At 37.1% G+C, this 14968-nt stretch overlaps 2 protein-coding genes across 2 annotated transcripts in view; both read left to right on the top strand.

Moving 5' to 3' along the window:
* Nucleotides 1-14968, top strand: part of LOC132845022 (membrane-spanning 4-domains subfamily A member 12-like) — a 58167-nt gene that overhangs the window by 23051 nt on the left and 20148 nt on the right. The window lies entirely within an intron of this gene.
* The window catches only part of LOC132845021 (membrane-spanning 4-domains subfamily A member 4A-like), a 34290-nt gene that overhangs the window by 12017 nt on the left and 7305 nt on the right, over nt 1-14968 (top strand). The gene's annotated exons all lie outside the window — the stretch shown is intronic.

Raw genomic sequence — 14968 nt, 5'->3', positions numbered from 1 at the left:
CACCCCCAGTCGGAACTGCTTCTACTTTTGCTGAATTTAAATCCATGTTAAAAACACACCTTTTTTTGGTAACTTGCACGTGTTCTTTTATATTTATGTTCTTTCTTTTTTCCTTTTCTTTTATCTCTATGTACAGCACTTTGGCCAGCTCAGGCGGATTTTAAATGTGCTTTATAAATAAAATTGAATTGAATTGAATTGAAATTGTTGTTGCAACATTAGAATTTCAAAAGTTTTTGAAATATTGAGGTAAAATGAGCTGCAAGCAAACTATTATACAACTCTCCAACATATAATAAATTATTTAAACTGAAAAAAATCAAATAAACATTTTAAATTAATCAGGATTATTGGTGACACAGTAAGTGTTCAATGTGTTTTTACAAGCTATTACAAGTATGCCATTTTTATGTAGTGAATTTCCATAGTAAACAGTTACACTGGTTTAATCTAAACAAAACTTTATAGACACTGTTCATCCGTGTATTCACAGTTCATAGATGTGTCTAAAGGAATAATTAAACAATGATAATGAACAACCCATGTGGTAATGCTGTCACTATGCAAAGTGAAGTGCGTGTTACAAAAGCGATAGATTATTTTTCAAGACATTTGGCAGTTTTTAATCTTAAACCTCTGTAAATGATCTTGTAATGTACACCAATGCTACATGTGACATTTAAAAACAACAAAAGCAATCTTTACTAGTATAAAACTAATATTAACTGGTATGGACAAAAACTAAATAAAATTGAAAAGATACTTTTTCTAATACAGTAGGAGAGTGAGAAAGCAAGTGCGATTGCAGAAATATGTAGGAAAACAACTATACAATTTAATATGCTTTAAAACTAAGTTGGCAAAGTAATGTAGAACTATATTGTGGTCAAGTTCTGACAGAATGATATTTGCACATCTGAGAACGTCTGTTCAGAATCTAAAGTATAAAGCAGTGCTCTCTGGTATAAGTCCAGAACTACTACCATATTCCTACTTGATATTGAACCACTAACACTACGTCAATGATGTAGTACCCGTCTTATACTGTTATAACATAAAACATTAATATACAATTATCTATCTCTACACGTCATATGAAACAAACACACTACTATGAAAACAGTATTAGTTGTAAAGATGATGCAGACCACATTACCTCAGACTCCATTTTAAGAACAGGCCAGAGTTCCATTAGCTCTTTCACTGGTTCATAATGGTCTGTCGTCGCAGGGCAAATGTGGTCTGCATCATCTTGCTAATGAGGGGTAGGTTCTTTATAGGTTCTTAGAATTCCTTATGCTTAACACAAAGTTAATTACTATAAAGTTATAAAATCATGACGCTGGAATACAACTAATACTGTTTTCATAGTAGTGTGTTTGTTTCATATGACGTGTAGAGATAGATAATTGTATATTAATGTTTTATGTTATAACAGTATAAGACGGGTACTACATCATTGACGTAGTGTTAGTGGTTCAATATCAAGTAGGAATATGGTAGTAGTTCTGGACTTATACCAGAGAGCACTGCTTTATACTTTAGATTCTGAACAGACGTTCTCAGATGTGCAAATATCATTCTGTCAGAACTTGACCACAATATAGTTCTACATTACTTTGCCAACTTAGTTTTAAAGCTTATTAAATTGTATAGTTGTTTTCCTACATATTTCTGCAATCGCACTTGCTTTCTCACTCTCCTACTGTATTAGAAAAAGTATCTTTTCAATTTTATTTAGTTTTTGTCCATACCAGTTAATATTAGTTTTATGCTAGTAAAGATTGCTTTTGTTGTTTTTAAATGTCACATGTAGCATTGGTGTACATTACAAGATCATTTACAGAGGTTTAAGATTAAAAACGGCCAAATGTCTTGAAAAATAATCTATCGCTTTTGTAACACGCACTTCACTTTGCATAGTGACAGCATTACCACATGGGTTGTTCATTATCATTGTTTAATTATTCCTTTAGACACATCTATGAACTGTGAATACACGGATGAACAGTGTCTATAAAGTTTTGTTTAGATTAAACCAGTGTAACTGTTTACTATGGAAATTCACTACATAAAAATGGCATACTTGTAATAGCTTGTAAAAACACATTGAACACTTACCGTGTCACCAATAATCCTGATTAATTTAAAATGTTTATTTGATTTTTTTCAGTTTAAATAATTTATTATATGTTGGAGAGTTGTATAATAGTTTGCTTGCAGCTCATTTTACCTCAATATTTCAAAAACTTTTGAAATTCTAATGTTGCAACAACGATTTCAATTCAATTCAATTCAATTTTTATTTATAAAGCACATTTAAAATCCGCCTGAGCTGGCCAAAGTGCTGTACATAGAGATAAAAGAAAAGGAAAAAAGAAAGAACATAAATATAAAAGAACACGTGCAAGTTACCAAAAAAAGGTGTGTTTTTAACATGGATTTAAATTCAGCAAAAGTAGAAGCAGTTCCGACTGGGGGTGGCAAGCTATTCCACATCTTAGGGCCCGCTACTACAGGTACGAAAGCTCGGTCTCCCCTGCATTGCAGACGGGATCATGGTACCAGTACAAGATGGCCATTTTGGGATCTAAGTGATCTTGAAGGATTGTACATAACAATCAAATCAGATAAATATTTGGGAGCTAGATTATTGAGAGCTTTGTAGACCAATAGGAGAATCTTGTATTCGATACGGTATCGAACTGGCAGCCAGTGCAAAGAACGTAAGATTGGTGTAATATGGTCTTGTTTGCGGCTACCGGTGAGTAGACGGGCTGCCACATTTTGAACCATTTGAAGACGAGAGATGGAAGAGAGAGGTAACCCAGAGTACAAAGAATTACAGTAGTCAAGTCGAGTTGAGATAGAAAGCGTGGATAACTGTTTCAAAACGTTTCCTGCTTAAGAATGTTTTGACTTTAGCTGTCCTGCGAATATGAAAGAAGCTGGTACTAACTATAGTGTTGATTTGTTTGTCTAATTTAAGGCCAAAATCCTAGATCTTTAACATCAGAAGTAAGATAAGGATTAAGAGTACCAAGGTTAATAGAAACTTCATCTGGGTGCTCTTTTGGTCCAAATTGAATGATTTGGTTTTTGTCATCGTTAAGTATCATAAAATTATTTGTAAGCCATAATTTGAGTTCTTGCAGGCAAGCCTCCAATCTCTTGTGTGCTGAGTTATCTTTGCGTTTAATAGGTACATAAAGTTGTGTGTCGTCCGCATAGCAGTGTGTGTCGTCCGCATAGCAGTGACATGACACCCCAAAATTGTGCATAATTGATCCAGAGGTAACAGAAATAAGTACAATGAAATTATACTCTTAAGTGTCACATACTTAATAGTTTAAGTTAATAAAAAATAATTAGTTTAATAAAATCTGAAAAAAGTACTAGAGACTTAAAATACTTAAGTTAGTTGAATAGTTTTATAAAATTAAGTTGACACTACTCAATGTATTTAATTATTTTGAGCATTTGGATTTACAGTACTGACTACTTGAAAAAGTCGAGGTTCCACCAAAGCAGAAATCATGGGATGTAGGATTATTTTCAATTCTAATTTTTTAGCTTCCGAAGTGGGAGAATTATTCGAGCGCTTCTGTGTCATGTCCAATGTAAAAATGTCTCAACAATTCTTTATTCTATCCCTTAGATGTAAGAATTCCCTAGAAAGTCTAGAATGTTGATATTTTCTTCATCTTAGAATATGGTTATCCATAGCTATTCACTATGGATAGTGTTTTGTAGTGCACTGTAGACATGCTCAAAGTTTTCAGTTATTCTATCCCTTAGCTGAAAAAAAAATAAATAAAAAAATCTTGTAGAACGTCTTGAATGTTGATATTTTCTTCATCTTAGACACATGAGCCAAAGAAAACCAGTCCTTAAATCAACCGGGATGCTTAGTGCAGACAGTAACCCTTAATTAAATCTCGCAAAACACAAGGGATTTAAAAAAAAAAAAAAAAAATTCAAACAGTATTTTTTAAGAAAGTAAACAGGCATTTTGGAGAATGTTATTATTCATTATATTGTAATTTTATACTATTCTTGAAAAAAAAATCTTTATACATATTGATAATTAAGATCCAACCTTCATGAATTTAGTTGAAGTGAAATATTTTAAAATATATAATTTAAAATGTTTATTTGATTTTTTCAGTTTAAATATTTTATCATTATATGTTGGAGAGTTGTATAATAGTTTGCTTGCAGCTCATTTTACCTCAGTTTTCAAAAACCTTTGAAATTCTAATGTTGAAACAACAAAAATAAGTACAGTGAAATTTTACTCTTAAGTGTCACATACTTAACACATACTGCTAATAGTTTAAGTTAATAAAAAAAAAATTAGATTAATAAAATAGCTCATTTGGAACAAAGACATACATATGCCAGATCAATGGTTTGACCTTCATTAATTTCTTATACACCCCCAGATCAAACGTGAGTTTTAAGTACTTTTCTCCTATCTACTTGAAAACAGACACAACTCACGTGGTGGGCGCGTCCGCTCAGGGACGTGTGTGCGCGTTTTTTGCTAAGTCACAAACATTCATTCTGAGGGGAGGGGTAACCCTATCACAAACCACCCCCGGATCAAAACATGTGAGTTTTAAGTACTTGTCTCCTAGCTCATTTGGAACAAAAACATACATATGCCAGATCAATGGTTTGACATTCATTAATTTCTTAATTCATTTCATTAATTTCTTATACACACCCGGATCAAACATGTGAGTTTTAAATACTTTTCTCCTAGCTCATTTCGAACAAAAACATACATATACCAGATCAAAGGTATAACCTTTGACTTTTATTCATTTCAACAACTAATTTCAAATAAAATAAATAAATTAAATAATTAATTAATTAATTAATAAAACATAATTAAAAAACTAATTTCTAAAAATGTATCGATAATGACAGCTGTCTTATCTACTGATAAGAGACAAGTATAGGGATGTAAAACTGTCACTTTGACGGATTATGACCCTTATTTCTCTCTCACCTACCCAGTTAGTTATTGTATAAACCTTTCTGTTCTGCACATATTTAATGTTTCATGCTAAGTGACTCCCAGCTCGTTTTATTTTCTGTCTCTATCTTCAGTTAACTGTCGACTCTCACACTGATTAGTGATTTTACCTCCTGGTTCAGATCCGTATCCATGTTTTATCCCAGTGTCGTTTCCTGATTTTCCCCATTGTTCTCACTCGAACTCGAGCAAACCTCAAGCACAAAAAACACACTTGTACTGTCGAGGACAAAAAAATAAAAAATAAAAAAATTTCATTGTTTATTTTTAAACGCTGTGATTTGGAAGAAAGTGGAGAAAGGGAAAAGGTCAACACCAGGAAAGGAAGGTGAAACCTTACACAGGAAAACAGGAACTTTTATTGAGTCATCAGGGTTAATGGAGGATAAAGAGAAACAGACGTGTTACAACAAGACTCACATACAAACTGCATACAGTACACAAGATGTTCACTCGAAGCATCCAGCGGATTATAGACTGCCTTCGTAACACACCGACATCACGGGACTCAGATCTCAAATTACAGTAAGTGTCAAATTAATCAGTGTTAAATTCTGTTGAATTATTTATTTGTTTATTTATTATTTTATGCCACAATCTGCAGACAAAGTGAAGAATCCACAGGAATTCAGTAGGAAGTCAGTGCCTTGCTCAAGGGCACCTCAGTCGTGGTATTGCCGGCCCGAGACTCAAACCCACAACCTTAGGGTTAGGAGTCAAACTCTCAAACCATTAGGAGACGACTTCCCGTAACTGAATAACTGATCCAGAATAGATTACAGTTATTATATGTTACACGGACTGACGTTCAGACAAATGTATGCAATGATTTAATATGAAGGTTAACATGCCCAAGACCTCCTGATGAATAGCACATGCTGCGGTCTGGAGACACCATTGCTTTTAATTCAATTCAATTCTATTCATATTTATTTGTATAGCGGTTTTTACAATTGACATTGTCTCAAAGCAGCTTAACAGAATATAAACATAGAACAAAAGTTTATTATAAAGGATAATATAATGCAAAATTCAAGATTAATATTAGATATATTTAAATGTGTTTGTATTTATCCCCAATGAGCAAGTCTGAGGTGACTCAGGTGACTGTGGGGAGGAAAAACTCCCTTAGATGGTAAAGGAAGGAACCTTGAGAGGAACCAGACTCAAAGGGGAACCTCATCCTCATCTGGGTGACACTGGGGGTGTGATTATAAATATACAGTCTGATAAATGTTGTAGTGATGAGGAGGTTGATGTCATCAAAGACCACATGGAGTTGGATCTCCTCTTTAATATCGCAGAGTCTAACTGGAGCTGGAACATCTCTCAGAGACCTCAGGATCCTTACAGAGTCGGCCTCATCTCAAGGGAGGTTCAAAATCTTCATGACACAGAAGACAATCGGAGCTGGTACAATTTCTGGATGCCTTGGGATTGGTAGAAAGAGAGAAGAAATGGAGAGGGACTTCTCTTATTCATTGTTCCTGAGTGTCACAACCGGAGATGGAAGGAGGCAGACCCGTACGCAGGATAGCTTCAAAAGAAGGGGGTTTAATAAACAAAGGAAGACATAGACCAAATGACAATAACTAAAACAATACAAATGACAACATTTAACACGGACTAGACATGACGACAGGTAAACGTAACTAATGATCCACGCTGCCATCGGCAACGCGGCTCACTTAAATATAAAACACAATGATGACACAATGAGGAGCAGGTGTGGTGACAGGGAGGAGCAGACGAAGGCGGGGCAGACACGTGACGAGGAACGACAACACTAGCACATGGCCAAAAGTCCGGGCTGAGTCCTGACACTGAGCATGTCTTCAATTCTTAAGCAAAATGTCTCATTTACATCTCTATTCACTCCAGACCATCTGGAGTAGATAGCCTACTGACCTGTGCTCCTGTGAATGAAATCAAGCCTAAGATCAAATCCGCAGCTTCAGTGGAGTTAGTTTTGTTGCATCTTTAAAGCCCAAAAGCAAAGAATTAAAATCTAAAATCTTCATCTCCAGTCTTCTTTCCGCATTTCGAGAAAACTAGCAAAACAAAATCGAGTAAAATACGTTAGTTATGCAGTGATTTGGTTTCTGAAAAATGAACAACAACAAAAACAAAAAATCAAAGCAACAGAAAGGACTGAAAAAAGTCTGTCGCTTTTAACGTGTTGTGACCTCCAGAGCCACAGAGCAGCGCTAATCAGTGAACCGAGCTCCAGGACCCGGCTGTGAGAGAGCGAAACCTACTGCATTATTCAACATGAAAGAGTGTGTGTGGTGAGAGAGAGAGAGAGAGAGAGAGAGAGAGAGAGAGAGAAAATGTGTGAGTGAAACTTGAAGATTTAAAGACGAGAAGCAGAGCATATAACAAGGAAGAAATGAAAAAGGAGGAATGAAAGATAGAGAAAGAGGAGAAAGGGACATGAACTAAGAATCAGAAATATGAAGAGAGAGAAGATTGAAGCTTTTGAGGAACAATGTTTTAAATCAGCCTCCTGCGTTGCAATAAAAGCTCTAAACCGAGTGGATGCATGTCAGTAAGAGTCCAGAATATGTGTACATCTGAGAGAGAGAGAGAGAGAGAGAGAGAGAGAGAGAGAGAGAGAGAGAGAGAGAGAGAGAGAGACTTTATTTCCACACAATCTTCGGTTTTTAATTAAAACACATTATGTGAACTGTTTTGATTTTAATGTGTAATGTTCTCTTTAACCTTTAACACACAATATCTTCTTCATTCCCAAGGTCGCTGTACAAACAACACAAAATAACATCAAAAACAAACCAAAGTGAAAACCAGAGTGAATAACTGACTGCATTTCAGAGGTGTAACTGATGCCGTGGCCATATCACCATCACCACATCACCTCGGCTCTGAACGATGGACTACGGACTCACACGAGCTCCAGACAACACAAACACACGTACTGTACATCACACCACATTCTTCTTCTTCTTCTTCTTCTTCTTTCGGCTTTTCCCTTCAGGGGTCGCCACAGCGAATCATCTCTCTCCACCTAACCCTATCTTCTGCATCCTCAACACTTGCACCCACTAGCTTCAAATCCTCATTAATTACATCCATATACCTCCTCTTTGGCCTTCCTCTTTGCCTCCTGCCTGGCAGCTCCATGTCCAACATTCTCCTACCAATATACTCACTCTCCCTCCTCTGAACATGTCCAAACCATCTTAATCTCGCCTCCCTAACTTTGTCCCCCAAACGTCCAACATGGGCTGTCCCTCTGATGTACTCGTTCCTAATCCTGTCCAATCTTGTCACACCCAAAGAGAACCTCAACATCTTCAGTTCGGCTACCTCAAGCTCTGACTCCTGTCTCTTCTTCAGTGTCACTGTCTCTAAACCATACAGCACGGCCGGTCTCACCACTGTCCTGTACACCTTTCCCTTGATTCTTGCTGATATTTTCCTATCACACAGAACTCCTGACACCTTTCTCCACCCACTCCAACCTGCCTGCACTCGCTTCTTTACTTCTTTCCCACTCTCTCCATTACTCTGGACTGTTGACCCCAAGTACTTAAACTCCTGTACCTTCTTCACCTCTTCACCCTGTAACCTTACTATTCCACTTCCCTCCCTTTCATTCACACACATGTACTCAGTCTTACTACGACTGACTTTCATTCCTCTTCTCTCCAGCGCAAACCTCCACCTCTCCAGGTTTTCCTCCACCTGCTCCCTGCTCTCACTACAGATCACAATGTCATCTGCAAACATCATCGTCCAAGGAGACTCCTGTCTGACCTCCTCTGACAACTGGTCCATCACTATAGCAAACAGGAAGGGGCTCAGAGCCGATCCCTGATGCAGTCCCACCTCCACTGTGAACTCCTCTGTCTGACCTACAGCACACCTCACCACTGTCCTGCTCCTCTCATACATGTCCTGCACCACTCTGACATACTTCTCTGCTACTCCTGACTTCCTCATACAGTACCACAGCTCTTCTCTTGGCACCCTGTCATACGCTTTCTCTAAGTCTACAAACACACAGTGCAACTCCCTCAGACCATCCCTATACTTCTCCATCAACATTCTCAGAGCAAAAATTGCATCTGTTGTGCTCTTTCTCGGCATGAAGCCATACTGCTGCTCACAAATTTCCACCACCTTCCTTAACCTAGCTTCCACTACTCTTTCCCACAACTTCATTGTATGGCTCATCAACTTTATCCCCCTATAGTTGCTGCACGTCACCCTTATTCTTAAAGATCGGCACTAACACACTCCTTCTCCATTCCTCAGGCATCCTCTCACTTTCTAATACCCTGTTGAACAAACTAGTTAAAAATTCCACTGCTGCCTCTCCTAGACACTTCCAGACCTCTACCGGGATGTCGTCAGGACCAACTGCCTTTCCACTTTTCATCCTCTTCAAGGCCTTCCTGACTTCATCCTTTCTAATCTTATCTACTTCCTGTTCCACAGAGTTCACCCCTTCTACTCTTTTTTCCCTGATTTTCCTCATTCATCAGCTCCTGTTGACCATCAAAACTGACCATCAAAAATACCCTCTCTAATGAATATGTTTGTTTGTTTTTTTAAATTGGTTGTTGCGTTAAATCTTACCCAGATACAATAGTGCTATTTTCTGATTGGCTGTTGTGTAGCCTCTTTTTCTGATTGGCTGATAAGTGTCAGGCTCGACTAAGAGCTCCAGGGGAGATGTGCTTGATTCCTTATTAAACTCTTATTAAATATATGATAAATGATAAGGTTTTCTGCATGAGAAATACAATGTGTGGCAGAAGAGCGTGACAAAAGACCGACATTAGGGACTGTCACTCTCAGGGCGTGACACTATTGAGCCCTGTTTATTACACAGACTGAAAAATCCAGTAAAGGCCTTCATAAGAAATTATTCACCAAGAAGGTCACTGAGTCCCAGACCTTCTGTCGAAACGCACAGAGCCTAACATCCCATGATTTAAACCCATATCCACACACACACACACACACACACACACACACACACACACACACACACACACGCATGCATGCCGGATACGGACAAAACACATTTATTTATTTATTTGTTTGTTTGTTTGTTTGTTTTGTCATGGCTCGTCCGTCAGGGTCCAGAAAGAAATCCAACTAATTATTTGCTGCTTGTATGGAAAGAAAAGTAGAAGATTATATTAAGTTATATTCATTTATTGAATTAGATTTTTAAGTGGTATTTCTTTCAGCAATGTCAACAACACTACACTATAGTAACATCATACTATTTTAATATTAGGAGTGTGTATTTGGTGTAGGTCTGTGTAGTTGATGTGTATGTTGTGCTCAGTACAGTGCAGTTCAGTTATTAAGGTGTCGGATGGCTTGTGTAAAGAAACTCTTACACCGTCTGGTCGTGAGGGTCTGAATGCTTCTGAACCTTTTTCCAGATGGCAGAAGGGGGAAGAGTGTGTGTGAGGGGTGTGTGGGGTGAAGAGTGTGTGAGGTGTGTGGGGTCGTCCACAATGCTGTTGGCTTTGCTGATGCAGCGTGTGGTGTAAATGTCCACGAAAGCATTTCACTGCATGTCGTACCCTGTGTGTATGTGTATGTGACAAATAAAATTTGATTGATTTGATAGAGGGAAGAGAGACTCCAATGATCTTCTCAGCTGTCCTCACTATCCGCTGCAGGGTCTTGTGTCCAGAGATGGTGCAGTTCCCAAACCAGAGAGTGATGCAGCTGCAGAAAAATGCTCTCAATGATTCCCTTGAATGGCTCTCATTCTGAAAACAATCTTAATCCCTGCTTGGTTTGTAAACCACATCAGTTCAGTTAAAATGCAAATTTAAATTCAAATTTGTTAAACGCGTTTATCATTAATACAACTTCTTCATGTTTTATGCAAGAGATGTTAATGAATTATAGTTTTATGAAAAAAAAAACAGCATTCCCCACATTCAGCTAAACTCATCCACATCTCTCTCTCTCTCTCTCTCTCTCTCTCTCTCTCTCTCTCTCTCTCTCTCTCTTCTTTGACTCCTGCCCAGTTTCCTGGACTGTTGGGATGACCCAACACCATAACGAGAACAGCTCAGACCAAACCTTCACTTCTGTTTTCCTTCTTTTCTTTTCCCAGTAAACTATTTCACCATCACGCTCTCTGACATGCTGCAGTGTTGTACAACAAAAACAAGAACAGAGCATCATTCTCTTCTCATATCACATCAGGAAATACATTAGGATAAATAAATTAAATAAATTAAATAAATAAATAAATAAATAAATAATATGAAATAATAATAATAAATAACATAAATGAAATAATAAATTATAATTTTATAATTATAATAATTTAATAATAAATAAATAAAACATTTAATAATAATAATAAATAAACAACATAAAATGAAATAATAACTAACTAACTAACTAACTAACTAACTAACTAACTAACTAAATAAATAAATAAATAAATAAATAAATAAATTCTTGATTTAAACAGAATTTGAGTGATTTTCCTGTTGTTCAATATCTTTTGAGGTAAAAATAGAATTAGAGCCAGAGGAGTTCACAATTCCTTTTGGTTTCTCAGGAATATCTTTGACATTTACATTTACATTTACAGCATGTGACAGACGCCCTTATCCAGAGCGGCGTACATAAGTGTCAGGACTCTGCCTGGACTTTGGCCATGTGCCTTTTGTTTATGTTTCATGTTCACGTGTCTGCCCCGCCCTTGTCTTTTCCGCCCCGCCTCTGCACACCTGTCCCTTGTGTTTAATGATTATTTGTATTATTTAATTGAGCCGTGTTGCTTCGTGCAGCGTGGAATCCTATTGTCTTCTGTGATTGTCTTCATGTCTGTTGTTGCCCTTGTCCTGTTTTGTGTTTTTTATTTATTAAATCCCGTTTCTGTTGTCCTGCATTTGGGTCCGTTTTATCCCGCGTACGCTGACAATAAGTGCTTAAATCTCTAACATTGAATACATTAATGCTGGCTCACTAAGTTACATACTTAAGATACCATGAGTTTAAAACATTTGTTCAAAGTTACAATGAAAAAGTGTCAAAGGTTTTTTTTTTTTTTTTTAAATGCAAAAGACAAGGAAAGAAGTGCTAGTTGAAGTGTTTCCTGAATAAGTAGGTCTTCAACCGCCGCTTGAAAATATCCAGTGACTCAGCTGTCCGGACCTCTAGGGGAAGTTCATTCCACCACCTTGGTGCAGAACAGAGAAGAGTCTTGTAGTAAACTTGCCTCTTACCCTGAGAGATGGTGGAACCAGTCGAGCAGTGCTGTAGATCTGAGGGTGTGAGGTGTAGTGCGAGGAGTGATGAGGGCTTTGAGGTAAGAGGGAGCTGGTCCATTTTTGGCTTTGTAGGCCAGCATCAGTGTTGAATCTGATGCGTGCAGCTACCGGAAGCCAGTGGAGGGATCACAGCAGCGGGGTGGTGTGGAGAACTTTGGCAGGTTGAAAACAAGCCGTGCAGCTGCATTTTGGATCATTTGCTTGACATCATGCTGATCAAATTTGTTCTAGCTCCTAAACTCCTAAAATAAAACCCAGCAGAAGGAGAATTGAAACAACACGGTTATGAAACCTGCTCTGAGGTTTTGTGATGATTTAACCCTTCACTACGGTGCCAAATGTGCACAGTGTGAAACGATGAGCTGTCAGAACATTACGGCTTGATGCTTAGCAACAGACACGCTATCAGAAATGAAATAAAAATTGTTTTAAATGGTGACAGAAAACCAGTCAATTGTAACAGAGAGGAGAATTTTATTTTCACAGTCGTGCTCAGAAACGTCTGTTCAGGACAAACTGGGTGAGAGTCAGCAATAAAAACTGTGCAGTGAGCTCAGGACCATCAGGATTCTGGGCTTCGCTCCAAATCTTCAGTTCCTGTACCCAGTTCACATGTATAACACATCTGGTCACGTAGCAGCGTTTTTTTTAGTTTCAGCAATGACTTTGCTGGATTCCGAGAATATCTGCATCACTGAGACCTTAAAAATCCTTTCAGAACAGATAGAAGATAAAGGCGTGGTGAAGAAACAGAAGTGTACAGAAGAAGAAACGAGAGACGCAGAGAGAGAGAGAGAGAGAGAGAGAGAGAGAGAGCACTGCTAAAAGGACAGAAGGTAAAATGTGACTTTTTCTCTTTATTGAATTAACAAACTGAAGTAAAGTATTTCTGTGTTTTTAACAGACAAGTAACAGGATCAGTGTTTAATGTGTTCAGTTAGCGCTTTTTCCTCGGGTGAAATTTTACTTCCTCAAATTCAGTATAAATAAAGTAATGACTTGCTGGAAAAACGACAAGAAATAATTATGAATGAAAATATAAATAACATCAGAAAGAGGAAGAAATTAAACATAAAACGTATTTCAGTGAAAGTCAATAATTAAGAATTGAGGACAATAATTGAACTTTATAAGTTACACAATGAAGACAAACCTCTCAGTGTTGTAATGATACACAACTAGTTTGTGTTGTGAGCTTATGAAATTTGTGTTCACACAAGTTTCCTCTCTAACAGTGTTTATGTTAAACTTCAGCGTAAAAACTCCAGATATGAAGATTTTACTAAAGAACAGAGGATTGAAGAAGAACCAGTCAAAGTGAAACGTCTTCGGGATTCAGATTATAATACAGATTATAATAGAGATTATAATAGAGATTAATACGGATTATAATACAGATTATAATACAGATTATTACAGATTATAATACAAATACAATTATTTTTTAATTTGCTTTAACATACTTTTACATGATGATAAAATGGTGCAAACCTTTACAGCTTATATATTATAAAATAAAACTACTAAAATGTTGTGCTAAATTGTAAAGAAAAACCAGAAGTATTAGTAATATTACTACTACTACTACTACTACTACTAATAATAATAATAATAATAATAATTTATATGTGTGAGGATGTAATTTCACCTGAAGACTCGTTGCTTACAACAGCACAAGGCTAACATTAGCATACTCCTCCTTTTCCTTTTTGTTTGTATTTGACGTTTCTGGATGAATTTGGTTCTGGAAGTTTCTGACAATACGGACCTTTGAGAGTTGTAACGAGTTTCTTGAGTCAAGTCCACGTGTTCACACTCAAGCAGAGAATAAACACCTCGGGATCAATAAGTGTTATTAAAACTCCTGTCTTTCCTTCTGTCTGTGTGTGATGATTTTTTTTTTGTTGTCAGATTAAAAGGTCAGACTTTGTAGTGTAAAGACGGGATGCACTTATTTCCAGGGAATTCAGAACAGCGTAACAGATATTGCGTCATCGGACAGGCGTGGCCTATTTGATAATCTAACCCTAACCGTAGTTTTTGGTTGTTTATTTGTTTTCGAAAACAGCTTAACTGTAAGATAATAAAGCATAATAGATATAAAATATAAAATCTACCTGTATGACTGTTTTGTCCTTCATTATCCATTGTAGGTACGCTCCAGAAACACGCCCACTTTACGTCGTGGTAACGAAACCCGTGGAATTTAGTGAATGCCGTGTAAAGATGGCCAGCGTTCCTGTACCTTTCACTAATGTGGGAAGCGGCTACACCGTCGTCACTCAAAATCTTCACTCATCTACAGCAGAACAAAATTCCACTCGGACACACAGCCCACTGAGAAAGTTCCTGAAAGGAGAACCCAAAGCTCTGGGGGTGAATTACACAATTACACAATAATACAATTACACACAATTACACAAACAAACACAATCACAAAACACTTGCTCTTATAATAGTAGTTGTGTAGTTATAGTTGTAGTTGTGTAGTTATAGTGGTAGTTGTGTAGTCATAGTAGTAGTGGTACTTTACCTGTACTTGTGGTAGTAACTGTGGTTGTAGATTTTCTGTGTTTATATACAGTAGACACACAACAGTATTCATTAAAAAGATTTTTAAAGATTTTTTAAAGTACAAGTG

This window comes from Tachysurus vachellii, chromosome 4, assembly GCF_030014155.1.
Source record: "Tachysurus vachellii isolate PV-2020 chromosome 4, HZAU_Pvac_v1, whole genome shotgun sequence".
NCBI lineage: Eukaryota > Metazoa > Chordata > Actinopteri > Siluriformes > Bagridae > Tachysurus > Tachysurus vachellii.
The sequence above is the reverse complement of the archived record's forward strand: the minus strand, read 5'-3'. Positions and strand labels throughout refer to the sequence as shown.